The following is an 11,082-nucleotide window of genomic DNA, read 5'->3' as shown; positions in this document are numbered from 1 at the left end:
GGGAGAAAAAGAATAGCTGCTTACCTAATCTCGACAAAGAGGAGCAAACTTGAATAGTTTAATTTGAGCTTGATCTATAAATGAGATTGCTTTAGCCAACTAAAATATAGAAGGAAAATGATGATCCACAAAGTAACCAAGTACCTCAAGATGGTGAAAAGCGCCAACGACATGAATGTGAACCAAACCATGAATGTAATGCTAAGGGATCTGTATATTATGCTGATCACAGCAATATACAGTATAAATCTGCCTCAAACTATGATATATATGTGCATGAACTATTGGAGCTATAAAACCACTCCTCGATCTCATAATCAAGCTTACCATCAAAAGAGTACTAGGACAGAAAATCCAGCCCTGACTAGAAAAAATAAAATAGCGCAACCAAGTAGCCATAAATGATACCAAAAGCATATCCTCAAAAATCCCCTAGCATAAATAGTTTATACTCTCTCTGCTATCTAGGCTCAAACAGCCCCTATGAATGTTGCTCGGTATAATGAGATTCATTGCCAAAAGAGTCATGAATCTAAGCAAACTCAACAACATGTACTTTCTGGCTTAAAAAACTCTTAATCTGAAAATCCCCCTAGCATAAACAAATTATACTCTATCTGCTATGAAGGCTCAAACAGCCCCTCTAAATTTTGCTCGGTATAATGAGATTTATTGCCAAAATAGTCCTGAATCTAAGCAAACTCAACAGCATGTACTATCTGGCTTAACAAACTCTTAATCCAAGTGTCTAAGAAAAAAGTCACCGATGACTATGGCCTCTCCTCTTCTATTGATAAATATGATAATAATATGTCAAACTCTGGTGAAGACTCTCTAAATACACAAACTCCCCCTTCGATGCTGACCAGTGGGTCGACAACTAAACAAATCATAATATAAAGAAATACACTCCTCACAAGTAATGTCGAGGATTAGCAAGCCAGAAATAATCTGTAAATCCCAAAGTGTGATAGTCATCCCATTTGGTCTGATCCAACAAGTGTTCTTAATGTTATCCCAATACTCAATAATAGTCTGGAATAAAAGAAGAAGTCAAATGGCTATAATCAAATAAAGAAATATAGATAGTCTCATATACTCTTACCTGCTTCAATGCCCGCTAATATACTATGAGTATATAACACGCCCAAAAAGTATAGCCACTTAAGGCCTGAAGGGGATTGCAAATTTAGAATCACACTACTGCTCCTCAATCTCGTGATGCAGTAAGCAATAACTAAGCAGCCAAATTACACATGTATTGTCCATAAAATTTCCTGTCAGGTGTAGAATGCCATAATCACCATAACTCAGGCCCTCAGCAATTCGCTCTAAAAAATAACCATCACTACGATGCAGTCTAAGGGTGACAATCTAATCTGCAGGGTCATGTTTAACTGAAACATTTGAATCAAAAAGAGGCATATGAGGAGATTGATTGAGAAGACTATCATGTATATCTTTGTCAACTAGCAAATCTCAATGAAAATATAGTCGATCTGAAATAGAAACTAATTGAGAAAGATCATATTTGTCAATCACCATCCTAACATCCTCCTCTGAAAGTTCAATATAAGGTAGTGAATAGGGTCTGCTCCAATCAAATATCAAAACCTTAAAAAGTAAGGGAACAATGAAAATCCACAATTGACAACTACAATGAATTTCTTGCATGAAAATCACCTAACAAATTTGTTGGGAGACAATTTGCTTTCTCATTTTAAAATAATAAAAAAATAGCAAAAGTTGAATTAAAAAAAGACAAGAATAAAAATAGATGCAATGCTTAGTGAAATGACATCCATTTGGCAATTCAACTAATATAAATACACAAAATAAATATATTTTTTTCACGCGGGGGCAAGGGACTGGGCTAACGTGCAATCTCTCCAAACTCCAGCTCTATGCCTTCCCGACTAAATCGCACCAATGTGAATCCTACGCCGCTTGTACAATTCTGAACGAAACAACCACCGCTCCCTTTGTTCATGCATGGGATTAGCAACTCGTCGCTCCCTCCGTTCATGCATGGCACTCAATAGTTTGCTCCCGTCCTGCACAGTCAACCTCTGACTTCACAACCAGCTTAGACAAAACTTCCAGGGCCCAAATTCCTCTCTGACCGGACATGCTCTATCTGCGTCACCTGGCTATCGACCAAAATGCGAACACTATGCATAGTCTGCTCTGATCGAACACATATGATCCCTTTCCTCTGCTTCTCACGAAAACCCTGTACGTCCACCTCTTGTTTTGTTCAAAACTACTGTTATGCATTACCCTCTTTAGTTCCCCTATGTCATATTCTAAAAAGAAACACTATTTATTTGGTTTGAGTTATCTTTAGTTCGAAAAGAAAATAGTAATTTAAACTATCTATATATGTCTTATTCATGCTCTAATGACAACAACTAATGGTCTAATTAAGTAGTCATAAGAAAATCTGGTACAATTAATTAAATCTTATAGGAAACATGCATCCAATTTTTAAGACCCTGCATCGTCGATTCAAGATCCTGCCAGGAATGCATAAATTGAAGCCCTCGCATCATCGATCTAAGATCTAGCCAGGAATCCGGTAGAGAAGAACCAGCAGCAAATGCTCCCAAGCTCCCCTCGGGAGAAGGGGACACCCAGTTTTAAGACCCTGCACCGTCGATCCAAGATCCTGCCAGCAATGCATAAATTGAAGCCCTCGTATCATCAATCTAAGATCTAGCTAGGAATTCGGTCGAGAAGAACCAGCGGCAAATGCTCCCAAGCTCCCCTCGGGAGGAGGGGTTGCCGGAAGGCTCCCAAAACTAACTTTATAAAGTTTTGACAAAATTAAAATGCATAAAATATAATATATACAAAATCATTGAAATAAAAAAAGTTTAATTATTTTTTAAAACGTGACGAGTAAATTTCACAACTGGACATACTAACAAAAGAAAATTTATGGTTCCCAAACCAAGGCTTTTTTTCTCATTCTCTTCTCTCTTTATTTTTAATTCTTATTCTTTATCAGCCGTAGGAATAAGAAATTAAAGGCTTTTAATAGATAAGTAATCGAACGGGATATTTAGATTAAAATAATAATATAATATTATATAATTATATAAATTATTTAATCTTAAATACAAAGATCATATAAAACAATTTATATCTTCAAATCTAGAACTCTAAATTACAAAAAAAATCATAAAATAGCATATCATTTTTAGAAAATTTTGGTGAAATTAATTTATGAATATCAATTTATGAATAAAACATCTGACCATCCCAACATCTCCGTTTGAACCGACAGGAGTCAATTTCTTAAGGATTCACAGCAATTCCCAAAAATTATGAAAAAAAAATTAATGTAATTAAAGCGCTGCAATATCTATGCTGCGACGAATATGATTTGTGATTTGGACTTATAATGACTCAAAATACATGCTATTACAATATCCCCGCAAGAGAAAAATGTCACCCTCGACATTTTCGCAAGTAATACAAAATAAGTTTAATATAAAAAAAAACCATATCTATAATATAATAAATAAAAATTGTTCAAAACTCAAGAATCTATGTCAAACATAAATCACAACAAAATCAATTCTAAAATCATTAAAAAAACTCAAGTTATAAACAAAAATTTAAACAAAATCATATCAGTCATATTTTCATGCACTTCAAAAATTGATCCGAAATTGACCATTTTTACACGAAAACCAATTTTTTGGCCTGACAACCTGAGATTGACCCATTTTTTACACGAAAAGCGAGATTGACCCTTTTTTAACCCAATAAACTAGCAATTTTTTGTTGGAACTGGGTCATTCAGATCGTGTCAGGCTGACCCGGACTAGAAGTGGGTCACGAGTTTAAAAAACTGAGCTGTTTGCAAAAATGGGTCAAGTTCGGGTTGACCTGAATAGTGTCAGGTCAGTTTTGGGTTCAACCCGAACTCGACCCGTGTCCCAAAATTGACACCACTATGATCAATCATATCAGCAATTTTTTCCATGTTCAAGATGTTATTGAAAATATTTCACTAGCAAGTTCAGATTTCATCCCTTTCAAATCCATTTTTCTTATCAATAAATAAATCCTAATCACAAAATAAAATTTTCAAACAAAAATAAACAAATCCAAAATAAATTCTTCATAATAAAATAAATTTATTAACGCATTAAAACAATAATTAATGAACATTTATATCTAATAAAATATAATATATATAATTTATGTCCAATCTCTCTTTTCAACATTTATTTAGTACTTTAATAATTTTTTTCCTTCAGAGTAGAAATTAAATGAGGAATTTTCAAATTATAAAAAGATTTATTCGGTGTATTAAATCAAATTATAAAAGGAAAAAAATAGTTCAATACGAAAAAGGCAGGAATCATAGAGAAAGCATAAATTAAATGAATAATTATTAAATAGTGTATGATACATTTAAATCAAATATAGCAGCTAGAGAAGAGGAAAAAGAAGCATAAGCGCTACTTAAATATAGCTGTCATGGAATTTGATAAAGTAGAAGCTTTATTAAAGTGAACTTATCTCAATCAAGCACATATGCAGCTACAGCTTGGCTATGAATTCTCTACAAGGAGGAAATAGCATCGTGAGAGGGAGATTAGTTCAATACAAGAAAGAAAAGAATATTAGAGAGAACATAAATTAAATGACATTAGACTTTGGCATGCAGCTTCATTAAGATCGGCTATCCATTTCTAATTAGAAAGCAAAGAAAAGTTAGCTAAAGGAAGCTGAAACATAAAAAGAAGAAGAAGAAGATGCATTGCAAACAAGGATCACTGAAATCAATAAAGTGAATAAAAATTTAAAAATAAAAAATATATAATAAAATCAAAAAATTTTATGATACGAAAAAAATCATGATATAAAATTTTATATCAATATAAAATATAAATTTTGTATAAATATAGATTATTTATACTTTTATTATACTTGAATTAAGATTTAAAAGAAGATATTATTTGTATAAAAATTACGAGATAAATGTGAATAATGCGTGTAAATTAAATCATTATTGAAGGATCAGTCTACTAGTAATGTCGTCAAATTTTCAATGAATGTGTCAGCTGGTTCAAGCATTGGAATATTTTCGTCGATTTTTGTCACCATTTTTTCATCATAAATCAATTATAATAATTTCCTAGAAAGTCAGCATTTATAATAGAGAAACAAAATAAAACCCTCTATGTAGTTTTATAATTTAATTAATACATTGTTAATTTTAGTGATCAAATGTTTTGACTACCAGAGTTAAAAAAATTCAATATTATTTTATTGATTAATCCTTATACTTATCTATGTTTTCAAATAACAGAGGTTTTCGTATTGAATTGTTGAATAAATTCTCACTCCTAAACAATTTAAACAATGTTAAATCCAAGCATTATATTTACGATAAGCCTATGATTGAGAGCAATATTACATTAGTGCTAAGTAGTATAAAAGGATTTGGATCTTCGTCGGATATCTAAAAAAAAAATAAATTGGAAGAAAAAATACTCAAATAATTTACAATGCATGATTCACAAGCTTTATTTTATGATAAAACATCAACAGGCAGCATTTTCAGTCAATTAATTGGGGAAAAGAAAAAAACTTTTGTGATTAAAGACACAGGGATGCTCTCTAAGAAATGTGTAAACTGTTTAAAATGTCTCTAGAAAAACCAAGAAATAATAGCCTCAAAATTTCAATCAGGATGGTATATTTAATACCAAAATTTAATTATGTTCTCCAAAAATAAGTCATTTATACATAAAGAAAGAGCTCTAAAAAACCATCAATATTCTTTCCTCTATACATTTTCTACATGAAAAAAAAAAATTATTGACAACATTATAAAGAACACAAGATAATATGATATGTAAAAGCTAGCAGCATAAAACCCTCATCTCTGGACATGAATAACCAGTATAGTACTAAAACACGAACGTAACTAAGTAATCTCAATCAAAGAAAGTTTTAATCTAACCTTGCTACCCTATTCTAATTCAGATCATTACCAGAGAAGAAAGCAACATGAAAAACCACATGAAGGTATTGATCAAATTCATTGTGTTCAGTTATTGATCGAAATATTGTTTAAGTTATGATAGAACCTTCTATGATGAATAAAAGCAAAATCCTCAATGATCACGAAATCCAAAATTAACCTGAATTCATATTTTTCACATCAGATTGACGGATCGGGTCAATATTTTTACATGCCTAGTGCAAATATAAATTTATGACTAGAAACATAATGCTACTTGTGTTATCTATGAGAGAAAAATAAAAACAAAACAACTCTAATATATTACATAAGTAAACTAAAAATAAAATAAGAAAAAAAAAACCACATAAGTATTCCCTGTCTTGCCATAAATTTATTTATAAAATACATCTACAGATTATATCCATGCATAGTATATATTTAAAGTATACTAATGAAAGGAAATTTTTATATTGACATTAATTTTACAATCAGCTAAACACAAGAACACTTAGAAATCTTAGATTAGGTGACGTGAGCATCTTAGTTTAACCTATTAACTAGCCAGCTTTCTTTTACTATCAAAATAAAAGAAATGATTAAATAAATTTCAGTATATCAAATTCGAATTTCACAAGGTCCAAACCAATCTAACAAGGCAATTTTACTATTTAGAAATGTATTTCATAAAACTAGAAAGTTCTCTTATGGTAGTTAAAACTGAAACCACTGCCCCAATGACATGAAGCAAACTCAACAAAGCTCAGTTAGAAAATTTGGATCTTGTTCATATGTACAGTTACAGAATTAACACCCAAAATTTATTTATTAATAAAACTATCTCTTAATAACCTTCATTTATACCACAACCCAAATCTCAAAGAGCACGACTATGTTCCATTAACTACTATGTTCCATTAACCCGTCAACCAGTTAGTTTAAGAAAATTCAATCATTGCATAATTTTTGGAAAATAAATCCTTTAGTTTCAATAACTTAAATGAAATTGGGATTATATTAACGGATCTCCATAAGTAATTGAAATTTATAGCCAAATCATGATTGATAGGAGTTAATAGATAGTATATAAGTCCTTAAGTCTTGTTTATATAAATAGTATATTTTTGAAGGAATTAGATATGATGAAATGAAATGTTGCATGCCTCTCTTCAGTTAAGTTTACCGTCTTTTTCTATCCCCTACTGAATTTCTAAATTGTCGACATTCTAAAATCTATTATTTATTGTGAACCTAACAATGAGTTTGCAACAAAATCATAATAATCAAATTTAAAAAGGATGCCATCTCTAAATTGTAAGCACAAACAGTTTGTGAAAATTTAATTTAACATTATAAGTGCATTAAAATGTTATTACAAACTTTAAACATACAACGAAGTACATTATAAGGAGCTGATTGTAGAAAATAAAGTTATCTTCAAATAACAAAATGCAGTGTGAAGTATAAATTAATCAGATAATTTAAAATAAGGTCCAAACAATTTGCTGCGATGAAATAGAGAGGAAAATTTAAATCCTACAGTATAACTCTTACAGTAACAAGAACATTGAAGAAAAAGCTTCTGTTTTTACTGATTTGGAAATTCAATGCTTCAAGACCTATTGGCACACGGACAGTTACAACTTTAAAAGTATTTTGAATAACATTCCTAGAAATGAATCTGAAGATTACACAATTAAAAGCTATAAGACATTACCTAGAAATGAATCTGAAAGATTTTGGATCAAAATTACAACAAGAAAGAAAGAGCCTTGTCTTTTTGAAATGAGTGCTGATAATAACTTGAATTATAATCTGGGCAGAAGTCTTATATAAGGATTAAATACTAAATAATTGTGCATGAGATTTTACTAATAAAAAATGATTCATATAAGATATTCTTAATAGATTCAATGATTTATACATCAAAATATGTGAGTTGAAATAAGCTTATTATAGTGCTTCAAAATAATCATGCATTGGATCAATTATTTAAGAAAAATTAACTTCTAAGGATATAGCAACAAAATAATCATTATATAGTAAGTAATACAGTAGCATTTGAAAAACCTTCTGAATAAGGTATAGTAAAAGCAATATAAATTAAAAAAGTATTTAGGTTTCATCAATGCATTGGATCACATTTTAGCTTGAATTTCATATCTTTGAAGATGTACATGAGATTCCCTTTGGATATGATAATATTAGATAACCCATCACTTAACCCTCTTGCAAAGCCTTGTTGAGTTTGAATGCAAACCTTCATAACCTCCATCGGACAAATAATAATATCAGCAATAAATTAAGATAAACCAATCAAGATAAATCAAAGTGTTATACTTCACAACATACTCAGGTCCAATAATGTTAGAGTAGTAGTTCTTAAAGAACTCATAAATACAAAACTTAAATGCACGTTTATGACTATAACCAAGAAGAGTCGGAGCCCAACCCTTGAAGAAACCTTTCACAACCTGCTCTCTAAGATCAGCACAAAAACCTGATGATTTGTATGATGTCATCATTTTAGCTTAAATTCTTTAGAAACCTTTCAAAACCTGATGATTTACAAAATATCAATATCTTGAATGATCTTATTTAATATTCATTTGCAAGCAAAAGTATGTTTTGATCAAACATCTCACAATGAGTAGAGAAGAAGTAAGATGATATAAGCAATGTAGCATATAAATCAAGTTACCAATTATAAGCACTTGAAAATGACTCATCAGAAAATAATGCTTAACAGAAAATAAAAAAGTTAAACAATCCCTAATTGGGATTATGAAAAACCTTAAAGTTAGTCATAGTAGGAAAGGTGGTATAATAGTAGTTGGATTGCAAACTGGAATATAAGGGATGATGGTTAAAAACATTAAATTTTGGCTTACTAATAATTCCTCAACACCATGCATATCGCAACCCAACGTGGACTTAGATTACCTTCATTTAATTAAATTTATATTATCATATGGTATTAATAAGTTGAAAGTGATTTGTTGCTAAAAGATGACATGATATGCAGGATAATATTAGTTGCATTAAAAAAAAAGTTATCACTGCTACTCTCTATTCAGTTGGTTGGCTCCGCAATGCGCAAAATGACAATAAATAATATCTTAAATCAATAAAGCAATTAAATCAAAATATATATGTTTTTTTAGTATCTAAATGAAATTGAAGAAATTAACATACATAATTAGATACCAATATATATGTAAATATTGAACAGTTTTGTAGCAATTCAACAAGAGTTATAAGAAATACAAAAGAAAATTTAGTGTATAAAAAACCAAAAAAAAAACTTTATACTTGCATGATGACAAGGGTCGGTCATGTTGAAGATGCATAAAATTTCATACTTACATTTTTTTTCCTTGAATTTTCTCATATCATTTTCATTTTTTTTAATGGTTTGGAAATTGATTTGTAGAATTTTTGCAAGGCAATGATGATCAAGTATTTCATATACTACACCTGGTTATGGGGTTTTTTTTTTTGTATTTTCTAAGTTATGTTTGTTACTTTGGAATATGTTTAAATTGTTTAGATTTTCTCGCTTCCAATTCTCAGCATGTAATGCTGTATAAAAAATTTTCCCGGTATCATAGGTTCTAACAATTGTAGTTATCCTTTTTAAATAATAAAATTATGCTATGCCCCTAAATGTCCAACAACAACATCAAGCCTTTTCTCCCACTATGTGGGGTCGGCTACATGAATCTTTCATCACCATTGCCTCTTGTTAAAAATCAAAACGCCATAAATGTCCCATAAAAAAATTAAGCCTCTAATAATATGATCTCTTGATTAAAAAAATATTTGATATTGTATATTTGTGGCCATGTGGGTGTTAACATTAATAAGATTGTTCTCCAAATTAAAAACCTAACTTCTCTGATAAATTTCTACATTACCTATAAGAAATATTGCCTTAATAAAAAATTTTGTCAAAGAAAGATATCCCAAACGAACCCTTAATCTATTGATTGGAAGCTGAGTTATAATAAAGTAATCACACATTTGAGAATTATAATGTATGTATAGATGCTTAATTGAATTAAAATAAATCAAATTAAAAAAACTTCCAATAAGAAAATAAATGCTTATCAAGCCAAAAAAAGTAAACCGCGCATTGAGATGTTGGATGTATCCAGCGAGCAGAACATTGGTCTTATTAATTTAATGAATAACGATGGATATTAAGTTAAAGTTTTTTAACAAACACTCAGGATGATATAACGAAAGATTCACAATCTACATTTTAATAGTTGTATAGATTTAATAGTAGTGTTGTTATGTGGAGTTTTGAGGATGTTAATGGAGGTTGAGTTATGATGTAGTGGTCAATCAAAAACTCGGAAAACAGACATGGCTAAGAGCGAAAGAGATGGTAGAGTATAAAGAAAAGATAACTAATGGTTCTTGAAACCTCAACAGAGAACCTCAATGAAACATAAATAAGACTCTAATGAAAGAACTTCATGAGGCATTAAAGACTCAAATAACTAAAAGGATAAAGAAAACCATAAAGCTAACTCACATACACTTAAACAAAGCAACAAATAATTGTATTAATCCCACAATTGAATTCATCCTACATCACACTTGCTTATATGAAGAATAATCTTAACTAATTCTAAGGGAGGACAGCCATAGTTTAATATAGAAGGGTTTGGACTAAATAAAAAAATGCATCACATAAAATCTTATACGAGATGTGTGTAGGTAATATAAAAAAATAAAAGAAATAGGTAACATAAAATAAGTAATTATTAAACACTAATGGTGCTCATAAATCAAAAGTAAATCAATTTAAATTAAAAATGCCTAATAGCATGCAATGTGAATGATAAAATTAGAAAATCAATTTAACTCATGTTATTAAAGTTTAATAACTTTACACAATCACTATAAATAAGAATGTGAGATATCTTAGAATGTAAGTAATACAAATTAAATAAGAATTCGTGCAAATGGTGTTTATAAATCAATGGTAAGCAATTATATGTTTTAACAAATGGCAAATTGTTTATAATAATTAATTTACCTTGAATGATATGTAGGGCAAGAGGAATTTCAAAAAATAGCAGGGA

This window comes from Dendrobium catenatum, unplaced genomic scaffold (assembly GCF_001605985.2).
Source record: "Dendrobium catenatum unplaced genomic scaffold, ASM160598v2 fragScaff_scaffold_1556, whole genome shotgun sequence".
Lineage (NCBI taxonomy): Eukaryota > Viridiplantae > Streptophyta > Magnoliopsida > Asparagales > Orchidaceae > Dendrobium > Dendrobium catenatum.
Note: the sequence above shows the minus strand (reverse complement) of the source record.